The sequence below is a fragment of the Lepus europaeus genome, chromosome 7 (assembly GCF_033115175.1).
Source record: "Lepus europaeus isolate LE1 chromosome 7, mLepTim1.pri, whole genome shotgun sequence".
Classification (NCBI taxonomy): domain Eukaryota; kingdom Metazoa; phylum Chordata; class Mammalia; order Lagomorpha; family Leporidae; genus Lepus; species Lepus europaeus.
In genome coordinates, this window is record NC_084833.1 from 87,642,604 (window position 1) to 87,655,471 (window position 12,868).

The following is a 12,868-nucleotide window of genomic DNA, read 5'->3' on the forward strand; positions in this document are numbered from 1 at the left end:
AGAGATCTTCCATCTGATGGTTCACTCTGCAGGTGCCTGCAATGACCAGGGCTGGGACAGGCCAAAGCGAAGAGCTGCTTCTGAGTCTCGCGGATAGATGGCAGGGATCCAAATACTTGGACCATCTTCTCTGATTCTCCCAGGCCATTTACAGGGAACTGGATCTGAAGTCGAGCAGCCAGGACTTGAACTGCATGCATACAGCATGCTGGCATCTCAGGCAGTGAGTGGTTTTATCCACTATGCCAGAATGTTGGCCCTGAAAGGATTCTCTTATGAGCATCTGTACATGTTTAGTGATTTAGTGAAGAGTGGGGAAATATTACTATGACTGAGAGTTACAAGAAGGAAGAGAAGAAGCTAGATGAGAAGTTGGAAGAGGAAGAGTAGTATGACTCATTGTGGGAGGAGGAGAGTGATGAGGAAAACAGGAAGGAGAAACTCTGGAGTCGGGGCCCCACAATTGTCCCTACAGATGATTCTGACAGATGCTCAAGTTTGAGAACAATTGATCTGGATTCAAGAGAAAACCAGACAATGATGTCAGCAAATTTAGATGACTTATTCTACATTGATAAGAAAGTGCTCAATTGATGATTGTCTGAAAGAAACAGAAAATCAGCAAATAGAAACTATGTAGCTCATGTTTATCAAAAACATTCTTGATTTTTAAAGATAAAATTAAGAGGATATCCATATGTTTAGTAACAGATAAAAGAGAATTATAACAAATGGTCACACAGAAAGAGAAGGAACAGAATAGGAATGAACAAGCATTAATTGTATGGTGTCTGCCAGATATTCACATGGGTTATCTCCTCTGACCTCCACAATCCTCTTGTTTATGGATGAGAACAACTACACTGGTCATCCAGTAGTATGGTGACTCTATACACATAACATAAGAAATATTTGGGCCCTTTTGCTCTCTGAGCACCACCATGGTGGTTGGCAAGAACAAATCCCTTTCAAAAGGCAGTAAAAAGGGAGCCAAGAAGAAAGTGGTTGACCCATTTTTTAAGTGAGATTGGTATGATGTGAAAGCATCTGCTATGTTCAACCTAAGAAATACTAGGGAGGCCAGAGCTGTGATGTAGCAGGTTAAGCAACCACCTACAGTGCCGGCATCCCATATAGGTACCAGTTCAAGTCTCTGCTGCTTCACTTTGAATCCAGCTCCCTGCTAATGTGCCTGGGAAAGCAGCAGAAGATTGCCCAAGTCCCTGGGCCCCTGAATTCATGTAGGAGACCTGGAAGGAGCTCCTGGCTCCAACTTCAGATCAGCCCAGATCCAGCTGTTGGGCTATTTGGGGAATAAAACAGTGGATGGAAGATTCTCTATTTTTACTTCCTTCTCTCTGTAAATCTGCCTTTCAAATAAATAAATACATCTTTTAAAAATAAGAAATATTGAAAAAACACCATCCTAAAGACACAAGGAACCAAACAAGCATCTGTTGGTCTTAAGGGTCATGTTTTTGAAATGAGTCTTGCTGACCTACAGAATGATGAAGTTGCATTTAGAAAATTCAAGCTGATTACTAAGGATGTTCAGAGCAAATACTGCCTAATTTTGACAACATGGATCATACTCGTGACAAAATGTTTTCCATGGTTGAATAATGGCAGACCATGGCTGAAGTTCATGCTGATGTCAAGACTACCAATGGTTATTCACTTCACCTGTTCTGAGTTGGTTTTACTAAAAACGGCAACAGTTGGATGCAGAAGACTTCCTATGCTCAGCACCAACAGGTCTGCCCAGTCCAGAAGATGATGGAAATCATGATATGCAAGTGCAAACAAATGACTTGAAATAAGCAGTCAATAAATCGATTCCAGAGAGCATAAAGAAGGCTTTCAATCTATTTATCTTCTCCAGTCAGAAAAGTAAAAATGCTGAAGCCCAAGTTTGAATTGGGAAAAATATTGTGGAGCTTCATGATGAAGGTAGCATCTGGAAAAGCCACTGGGAATGAGATTGGTGCTACAGTCAAACTAGATGATAGATACAAACCACCAGTCCAAGAATCTGCTTCAAATTTAGACCTTAAGCCGGCCCTGTGGCTTAACAGGCTAATCCTCCGCCTTGCGGCGCCGGCACACCGGGTTCTAGTCCCAGTTGGGACACCGGATTCTATCCTGGTTGCCCCTCTTCCAGGCCAGCTCTCTGCTATGGCCCGGGAGTGCAGTGGAGGATGGCCCAAGTCCTTGGGCCCTGCACCCGTATGGGAGACCGGGAGAAGCGCCTGGCTCCTGGCTTCGGATCAGCGAGATGCGCTGGCCGCAGCGGCCATTGGAGGGTGAACCAACGGCAAAAAGGAAGCCCTTTCTCTCTGTCTCTCTCTCACTATCCACTCTGCCTGTCAAAAAATAAATAAATTTTAAAAATTTTAAAAAAAATAAGATCTTAATTGTGACAAAAAGTCCTATTTGTGAAAAAGAAATAATAAATATTGGTGCTATTTCTGCAGCACTGCATGACTCCCTCATCCCATATGGAGGCCTGGTTGTTCCACTTCTGGTCCAGCTCCCTGCTGTTGTGCCTACGTAGGCAGCAGAGCATGGCCTGATTTCTAGGGCCCCTCCTGCTTATGTGGGAGCCTCAGATAGAGTTCCAGGCACCTGGCTGCAGCCAGGCCCAAATCAGCCCCGGCCCTTGTGGCCATTTGGTGAGTGAGCCACTGGGTGGAAAATCTCTCTATTTCTCTGTCTCTTCTTCTCTCTCTGGGAATCCATGATTCAAATAATAAGTAATAAAATAAATAATAAAAAAATAAATATTTTATCTCTGGAAATGAAGTCTTCCAGAATGCCTTTCCAAGTATTGCTACATAAATGGGGAAGAAGGGTGTTAATTATCAACATTAAAGTTAATCCCACTATAGAATTGTAAAATAACCCAACTTTGGATAACTGTTGATCATTAGCATTGCACTACTGCAACTGGTTGATATCAGTAGCTGAATAATAGTGCAAGCCCCACATTTGTCATTCTTGATTCTTTTAGATTCCACTGATGATATTTTCATGGGACTTTGAAGTGTTTAAGAAATCCTTGGAGGCAATCAACAGAGAACCAATGCAAATTAATTTAATTGGAATGAGAATCTACTCAAAGGCAACATTCAGGTTTAGAATAGCCAGCCAGACAAAACAGGCTGTGTTGCACATCTTATTCTCCAGTAAACAGATCCTGAGCCATGGACTTGGGTGCAAGTAATTTATGAAACAAAACCCTTCCAGGAGGAACTAATTAGGAAGTAGGGAAGGGAGCAGTGTGAGGATTCATCAAAAGTGTGATTTCAGGTGAAGCCTCAGAGAAAGGCAGGTCCTTCAGGGAGCTTAGGAGTGTAATTTATACCCCATAATGTCTTTTTCTTTAAGCAGAGGAAAGAATATTGTACCATAATATTTGTGAGATACTGAGGTTTTCTATTTTGTTTTCTTCAAGGTATTTGCTATGATTTGTGTGTGATTCCCAAGAATTCATGGGCTGAAGACTTGGTCCTCATTGTGGTAGTGTTGAGGGTGGTGATAACTTTAAGGGATGGAGCCTAATGGGAGATCCTTAGGCCAAATGGATTGTGGGACCCCAACTACTCTGGTTTCCTGTCTTGTCTTACTACGACGTCTCACTCCTGCAGGCATTCTCACCACTGCAGTGCCGTTTGCCATGAGGCGACACCCCATAGGTGCTCTCTGAAGAGTCAGAGTTATACTCTGGAATTTTGACTCCAAAACGGTTAGTTAAAAAAGCCTTTTTTATTTATAAGTACCAGCATACTATAGTAACAAAAATAGACAATTATTGTAACAAAAATGTTGTCCAAATAGAAAGTTCCAGAGGCAAAAGGAAATATTTTTAAAGGATTTTTATTACTTGAGAGGTAGAGTTACAGAAAGAGAGAGACATAGAAGTTTTCCATCTGCTGGTTTGCTCCCCAAATGGCCACAATGGCGGGAGTGGGGCCTATCTGAAGCCAGGAGCCACAAGCTGCTTCTGGGACTCCCAGGTCGATGCAAGGGTCCAAGGACTTGGGCCATATTCCACTGCTTTCCCAGGCCATAACAAAGAACTGGATCGGAAAAGGTGCTGCTTGGACACCAACAGGCACTCTTATGGGATGCCAGAACCACAGCAGAGGCTTAGCCCACTAGGCCACAGCGGCTAGCCTCAGAAAATATTCTAAATAAGGTTGCTGGTAGGAACAATTAACAAGGAACACATGAAGCTGTGGTCTGAGCAACTAACCATAAGAAAGAATTAAAACAAGGGGCTGGCACTGTGGTGCAGTGGGTTAACGCCCTGGCCTGAAATGGGCGCCAGTTCAAGACCCTGGCTGCTCCACTTCTGATCCAGCTCTCTTCTATGGCCTGGAAAAACAGTAGAAGATGGCCCGAGTCCTCAGACCCCTGCACCCGCGTGGGAGACCTGGAAGAAGCTCCTGGCTCCTGGCTTCAGATCGGCACAGCTGCGGCCATTGTGGCCAATTGGGGAGTGAATCATCAGATGAAAGACCTCTCTCTCTCTCTCTCTCTCTCTCTCTCTCTCTATATATATATATATATATATATATATATATCTGTAATTCTTTCAAATAAATAAATGTTACAAAAAAGAATTAAAATGAATTGTGTGAGGACCAACAGTTGTCTGCCAATGATAAGGTGCAGGTAAGCCTTTGAAACAAGTGGGGTTTGATGACTGAATATTTTGGATATGCATCTGTGTGTCCCATTCCCACTCAGTGTGTTGAATTCCCTAGTCGCTGCTTATAGAATATCTTTCTTCAAAACTTGAAAAGTGTAACTCATATGGTTTATATAGTGCAGTTGTTTTCAATGGACAAGGACACGTTTCCTATTCTTGAGATCAGAAATCCCAGGGAAGGACTCATCGGCCTTATTTTTCAAGGATTTACCTCTGACTAAGCTTCTTCACATGGAGGTCAAGGGGTAGGATCAGTTTGTAAAAATCTGCCAACTCCTTCGAGAGCGTGGCCAGAGAGAGCCAGTTCCCACAAGAGAGGATTGATGCTGGGCAGTGGGACCTGTAGGTTAAGACTATACTACTGAACATATACTATACAGACTTGATGTGCTGGATGGGACTTCTTCCTCCTTCACTCCACTTTGTTAAGTAAATTGAGAAAAAAAAAAACGAAAAATAAAGACTTTAATTTTAGATGTAATAACATAGAAAGCATAAATAGGGAGAAAAATGTAATGCAAAAATCTGAATCTTTATAATGCCTCAGGATAAGGAAGATAATTAAAATTAATTCATACTAATACACACATGTGTACACATGCCCTGAAGTTATTAATATTTTCACATTTTCCATCATCTAGTCTGATGTATTCTACTTTCTGGCACATGAAATAGCTTGTTAAACAATTTTGCATGCCTGCTTGAATGCTTAATTATCAAAACAGATATTTTAAAAGCTCATTTTTGGTTCATTCTCTCAGTGGAAAGCAATAATTCAAATTGCTTTTGCTATAAGAAACTAATGAAATGTTATTTCCACTACAATGAAAATAACCAGTGTCTTTCAAAGGCACATATATTGTTGTAATGGAAAGAATACTGTCACATTTTACTGTGATGCCTTAAATTTCTCATGTAAAGTTTTAATATGTGTAAAATTTGAAAGAGAACTCTTCTTTGAAACTAAAATTGTTTAGTTCATAGTATTCCAAGCAAAATCCATCATTTAAACCATGCCTAGACAGTGATTGACAATTCAAATTGCCTTTCATAAATCAAATCAAGAGCAAAATAGGAGTAAAACCAGAAATATGTTTTGCAAAATGCAGAATGTTTTCATTATAATATTCTTCCCTATGGCTCTCTTGAAAAAGAAAGCCAAGCATCTCAGAACTTTAATATAAGTATACAAATAATAAATGACATATAATAGCTGGTATACCCTATTCTATATGAATATAATATGCAGTAAATTAATAATATAGCATCTATATTCAATCATGAATTAAACAATTCTCTATGGATAAAATTCTATGTCTATATGTAGTTTTGTTCATCTCAGAAGTTGGCCAAGTGACTAAGCATTTTGATGATTATGCTTATTATGATTTGATTTATGGAGTAAATTTTTGTTCAGAACACTGTTATGCTTCTTGTTAACCAGATGTAACTTGAACTGCATCTTACTTAAAGTAGCCTCAGAATCACAGCCATGTTACCTTCAATTCAACTAAAGTTCAAGAGAAAAAAAAGTCTAGAATATGTAGATTTATGTAACAAGATCCAACAGACAACCGATAAGTTTCTTTTAAATAAATTTTCTTCTTTCAGTTATTTTGTTAATGTAATATCAATGCAAAGAGAAGAGTTTCAGTGTAGTCTGTAGATACAATTCTAAGACTATAATGATGTTTCCTTCCTCCCTCCTATCCTTCCCCTTCCTCCTACCCTCTTTTGCTCTACTTTTCCTTCTTACGTTTTTCTTTCCTTCTATTTTATTCTTTGAGATACTATATTTTTAATTAACATTACTATGCAGGGCTCAGTTCTCCACTAAATAAAGATATCGGAAAGTTTTAAAAAATAAAAAAGATCAAAGTTAAGCAATAATATAGGCAAGGGGCTATACACATTAATCAAATGGAAAGATGATCATTCCACCCATATACAGCAAACTTTAAAATAATCACAGATCATTGGGACTATAGTAATATAACAGGCTTAAGCCATGGTTTGACAAATATGTATAAATATTGACAAAAATATATTTGCAGCAATTCTGATACATGAAGACATTTCATTCCTTTTTTGTTTTTGATTTTGATTGTTTTCTTTTTAATTTCAGTTCTCACACTTAAGGCAGAACATTCAGTATTTTTTCTTACTTCACTCAATATGATGTCCTCTAGTTGCACACATTTTGATGCAAATACAATTTCATTCTTTTTTACAGCTGAATATTTTCTCTGTAGATTCATCTAATGATTAACAACACCTGGGTTGATTCCATACTTTGTTCATTGTGAACAGAACTGCTAGAACATAATGGTGCAGGTATCTCTGTGATAACACGTGTTCATGTCTTTTGGGAATATACCCAGTAGTGGGATTGCTGGATCATCTGGCAAATCTATTTCCTGTTTTCAAAGAAATATCCACACTGTTTTCCACAGGGATACTAATTTACATTCCTATCAACAGTGGTATTTCTTAGAACAGTTTTAGATTTACACAACCTTGCAATGACAGTACAGGGGTCCTACTGAGTATACTCCATTCTCTGGTTTCCCCAATTAACATTTTACCTTTGTACAGTGAAATTGTTACTATGAATGAATCAATTTTGACACATTGTCATTAATCAAAGGCCCTATTTTATTCAGATTCTCGTAGTTTTTGTTTGATAATCTTTTTCTGCCCTAGGATCCCTTCTAGAATTCTCAATTTAATTTACTTTAAGTGTCTCCCTAGGCTCTTCTTGGCTGTAATGATTTCCCAGACTTCCCTTGGTTTTGATGGCCTTGGCAATTTTGAAAAGTTCTGTACTGTGCTAATCAGTTACTTCATAGGACATCCCTGAAATGGAGTTTATGTGATGTTGTTTTCATGATTGTACAGGTATTACATGTTTTGATGAAGAATACCACAGAATTATACTGCGATCTCCATTGTATCATATCAAGAATACATACATACGGGCTGGCACCATGGCTTAACAGGCTAATCCTCCGCCTTGCGGCGCCAGCACACAGGGTTTTAGTCCCAGTTGGGGCGCCGGATTCTATCCCGGTTGCCCCTCTTCCAGGCCAGCTCTCTGCTATGGCCCAGGAAGGCAGTGGAGGATGGCCCAAGTGCTTGGGTCCTGCACCCGCATGGGAGACCAGGAGAAGCACTTGGCTCCTGGCTTCGGATCAGCACAATGCGCCGGCCGCAGCGGCCATTGGAAGGTGAACCAGCGGCAAAAAGGAAGCGCTCTTTCTCTCTCTCTCTCTCTCTCACTATCCACTCTGCCTGTCAAAAATAAAAAAAAATTTAAAAAAAGAATACATACATACTATCTACAAGACACACGAAGTTGATGTTGACATGGATCTGAGGTAACGTTTGTCACATTTCTCCACTGCAAAGCTATGGTTTCCCCTGTTTCCATGCTGCTCTCTTCCAAAACATGTCACTATCTCCAGTTATTCACTTAAGCAGTAGGAAGTTATGCTCCCTTTCCTTGTGGGTATATACATACTTTATTTGAAATTCTTCTCCACTGAAGATTTATCTCTTTCCCCAATTTATTTATTAATTCAATCTTCTTTACATCAGTATGGACTTGTGGATGTTTATTTTATTCTTTGGGCTATAATTAAACACTGTATTATATATTCTGTTGCTCAAATTTTTCCAGTCTGGCATTTGGAACTCTTTAGTAGGCTCCTGAACTCCTCTCATTACATTTTTTTTCCTTAGTGCTTCCTTGTTTTTTGGATTGTAGGATATCCAAGGACCATATTTTATAGTGCTTGTCTTATTAATCGCTAATGGGCTTTTTCTCTTGCATTTTAAATAGGCATGACTAATTTTCTTACATTCCTATTTAGATGTTTCCCCTTTTCCTATGCTGAATCAACTCTGTGGACCAAAGTAGAATAAAAAAAAAAAAAAAAAACTAGTGGAAGAAATTTGAACACTGTACATTTAATTAATTAAACAGGATTCTCTAAGTAGGCTACAATATCAACTGCTACTCTTATAACAGAAGGTATGGAAACTCCAAATTTTCTAATTAAGCTTTTCTCTTGAAACTAGTTATTCTCTCTATAAACCCACTGATAGAATATTCTATAAGTGATAACAATTACAGCTGAGTATCACTCCTCAGACATGGAAGTATTCCCTTGAATTTACTTCCTCTGCCACTGATATGTTCACCTGCCCACAGCTGGTGTACTTAGAGTCCCTGACCTAGAGAACCTCGGACAGCATTCACCTTTAATTACCTCTGCTGTGAAGTTTTAGAAAACTGCCTTTGAAGTTATCCAACTGGCTTCTGCCTCTTTCCGGATTATTAATCATAATGGCACAAACTCTTTAAGATCTGTTTTATAAGCCCATGCTGAGCAAAGCCTATACATTGTCTTGTGTAACTCTCTCAACAATAGTATGCAATCAATATATTTTGAAATCCTAGTTTAATAATACTTTTACAGGTACAAAACTAAGAAGTGGTAGAATAATCCTCAGTGATTACACTGTGTTGCCATTCATGGAGATCCAGATCAGAGATCTTGACTGGTTTTTAAGCAGTTGGATGGTTCAGTTGGTTAAAAAAAAAAAAAAAAAAAAAAAAGAGTTTCGCAGTGTTATATTGGAATGCTAGCAGCTATATTTTGGTGTAAAGAGATTTGTTCTTTATATGTTTACTCTGTATTAGCACAAAATGAAGGCACATCAAGGCATGATATTATTTCTGAGGAACTACAGTCCACACATACTGTTTTCTCAGAGCTTCCTTGGTGATTGTGAGAAGATAGATCACAAGTTTGAATCAGGAAGATCTGGATTCAGATTTTGATTTTGTTGTGTGCTAGTTCTTGGAACGTGGATGTATGATTGGATCCCTTTAGTCTTAGTCCCTCATCTGCGAAATAAGGGAGATATATCAATGTGAAAAGATTGTTAAGAAATAGGAGCCTAAAAAAAAAAAAAAAAAAAAAGAAAGAAATAGGAGCCTGACTCTGTGGTACAGGAGGTTAACCCCCTGTGTGTGATGCCTTCATCCCATATCACAGTGCTGGTTTGTGTCCTGGCTACGTGGCTTCTGTTCAGCTGACAGCTAATGTACTTGGGAAGGCAGGAGAAGATGGCCCAATACTTGGGTTCCTGACACCTTCTGGGAAACCAGAATGGAGTTCCATGCTCCTGACTTTGGCCTGGCCCAGCCCTGGCTGTTGAGACCATCTGGCAACTGAACTGTCTCTCTCTCAACTCTCTCTCACTCTCTCTCCCCAAATCTGTGTGTATATGTACACATGCATACCTGCCTCTACCTGTCACTCTGTCTTCCAAATTTAAATAAATCTGTAAAAAAAGAATCATATTAGGTAATTACACCCAAGTTCTAAAGCTGCAGTTGTATTATTATCTACTGTTAGACTAATGTGAGCCTGATATAATTGTTCATTTTTCTGACATCCAGTATGATATTTTCTAAATACAATTTTATCCATACCTCCTAATAATTTTTGAGAATGATTACCAAATTTTTGCCACAGAACATTCTTTATTCAGTTATATAAATAACTTTTATTTCTGGAGACAGCATGTCTAGGTCAATGTCCATCCATACCATGGCTTCCTCCTCAAATCCTATGACTTATCTGTACCTCATTGGCTAAAGGGTTGTCCTTCTGAGTTGACAAGGTAAAAGACTTTTTTTTTTTTTGGACAGGCAGAGTGGACAGTGAGAGAGAGACAGAGAGAAAGGTCTATTTTCCGTTGGGTCACCCCTCAGTGGCCGCTGCGGCCGGCGTGCTGTGGCTGACACACTGCACTGATCTGAAGCCAGGAGCCAGATGCTTCTCCTGGTCTCCCATGCGGGTGCAGGGCTCAAGGCCCTGGGCCATCCTCCACTGAACTCCCAGGCCACAGCAGAGAGCTGGACTGGAAGAGGAGCAACCAGGACAGAATCCGGAGCCCCGACCGAGACTAGAATCCTGTGTGCTGGCGCCGCAGGTGGAGGATCATTGAGCCATGGCGCTGGCCACGTAAAAGACTTTTTCAAGGGGCTCAGCTGCTATATCCTCCCATCAGGATTGATTTTTGGTTGCACAGAATTCCAGCCACAGGATAAATGGCTTATTTCTATGTCATCATTGCCATGGGGGAAGCACTTCTCTGATAATGGAAATAGAAGCTCAGGAGAGGATGCATTTATGCCTACTTTTCTTTCTTTTCAATAGAGTGATTGTAGACCCTTCTGTCAGGAATTAGTTACCTCCTTTTTGCTTGACACCATTACACAATCATTTCTTTCATCTCTCCCATCTTCTCTCTACATTATCATCTTCATGCTATGTTTTAACACATTGTCCAATTATATACAAAGGAAAATAATTTTTATCTCTCATTCTTGTTACTGTCCTTTCTCTGTTTTATCTCTTTCATACCCACTTTTCAGAGGCTCCCCACAATTCCTTGTAAATTTCTCTTTCCTTACTCCTCTGTATTCATACTTGCTCATCGATTTTTTTTTTTTTCACTGAAAATTCTTAAAGAACTTTAGGTCTTGTTTTCATTTTCAGTTCTCCAGTATTTTACACTCTTGGCCATGTGTCTTTCTAGGAAAAAAAAAAGTTGCTTTCCTATGTTGCTATTATTACTTGTCTTTCTGGTTCTATGTTTACCTTTCTAGAGGGCTGCACATCCTTTCCCCAGCATGCAATGAGATTTTTCCCTTAAGAATCACAAGAGCTTTCAGAGGATAAAGAGACCTATCATTGCTATAAGCTATCACTAGCACTGTATCATTTTTGAGAAGAGTTATCATCCACTTGATCTGAAGGAACTGTAAATCACAACTTAAGGAAACATTTCTCTTCCATTTTTGCCCTGTGAGCTCATCTGTTCCTGAAGCACTGGATTTATTTGTTGTCCTGAAGCAAGAATCATTGCAACTAGGATTCCACAGTAGTAAAGTTCCAATCCATAGACTTTGCTAAAGGGTAATGTACGCAGATTGTATTTGCACCATAGAGGCAAATGCAAGCAAAGGCAATGTTTTAGGCTCTAAAAGGAGATATATCCCAGTTAAGTGAGCTTGCATTCAATGCAGAAAATATTATGAATGGGAAGGTAGAAAAAAGGGAGAGATTACAATAAAACATGGAAGAGTATTAAAATTCAAGAGAAGATTAGAAAAGGAGTATCAATTGGAAAAATTAAAAGATCACATTTTATACAAAAAATATAACTTGCTATTTTTAGCCAAAATAATTAAAGAAAAATTAATAGGTAATTAAAACTTTTGACTATTTTCTTTTTTCTTGTATATAATTTATTAATAATTAGGTTCTTGGAACAAATACACGTTAATCAGTATAACAAAAAATTAGGCAAAATTTTAAAAATTAAAAAGGCATAAAATGTTCTTATTAGGCATAATTATCCTAGTAGCAAAATTTCTCCATTATAGTACATACAGTGTTCCAGGATTTTCATTTATGCTCTTAGATTAATCTTAAAATGAACTTCTCAAAAAGAGACTTATTCTCATATAATATAGTATGGTATACCCATTAAGAAACAAGAACCATTGTAGAAAATATTCTTCATTTCTCCATAATTTCTTAAAGTTTTTGAACTCTGAAAGTATATTTAGATAGTACTTGTTGAAAAGTGCTTATTAGGAGATTTGAAAATTCTATTTCCCTTTCACACCCTTTAGTTGTTTCTTTTTTTTTTTATGAATTTCACCTGTACCATATTATTACCTAGGTTAAATTTTCCTCTGAATACTTACCATTCATAAATCCCAAGATGGAATTCAATGAGATGTGAATATTACACACTTATTGTCTCATTGTTTTGACCAAGTGATAATGTTTGCAAAATCAGCCTGTGTTCCTATTATCACATTAAATGTTTTGAATCAATTTAGTGTAGATATAATTGCCAATTATACAGATAGCATGAACCAGGCTATAACAAATTTTTATAATGAGAACTAAATTTATTGAAATCCAGTATACTTTTGATGTAGCAATTGATTAAAAACCAAAAATCCCATTTGACAAAAAAGAGGGACCTGAGCCTCCTTGGAAACTTTGATAAGTGCAAATGTAAGTTTTTGTTAGCTTTTCATTTTTTGATTTTAATTTCAAA

At 38.3% G+C, this 12,868-nt stretch overlaps 1 pseudogene; it reads left to right on the plus strand.

The window, feature by feature from the left end:
- Positions 1 to 941: 941 nt before the first annotated feature.
- LOC133763882 (small ribosomal subunit protein eS1-like) lies at positions 942 to 6,852 on the plus strand (annotated as a pseudogene).
- The last annotated feature ends 6,016 nt before the right edge of the window (positions 6,853 to 12,868 follow it).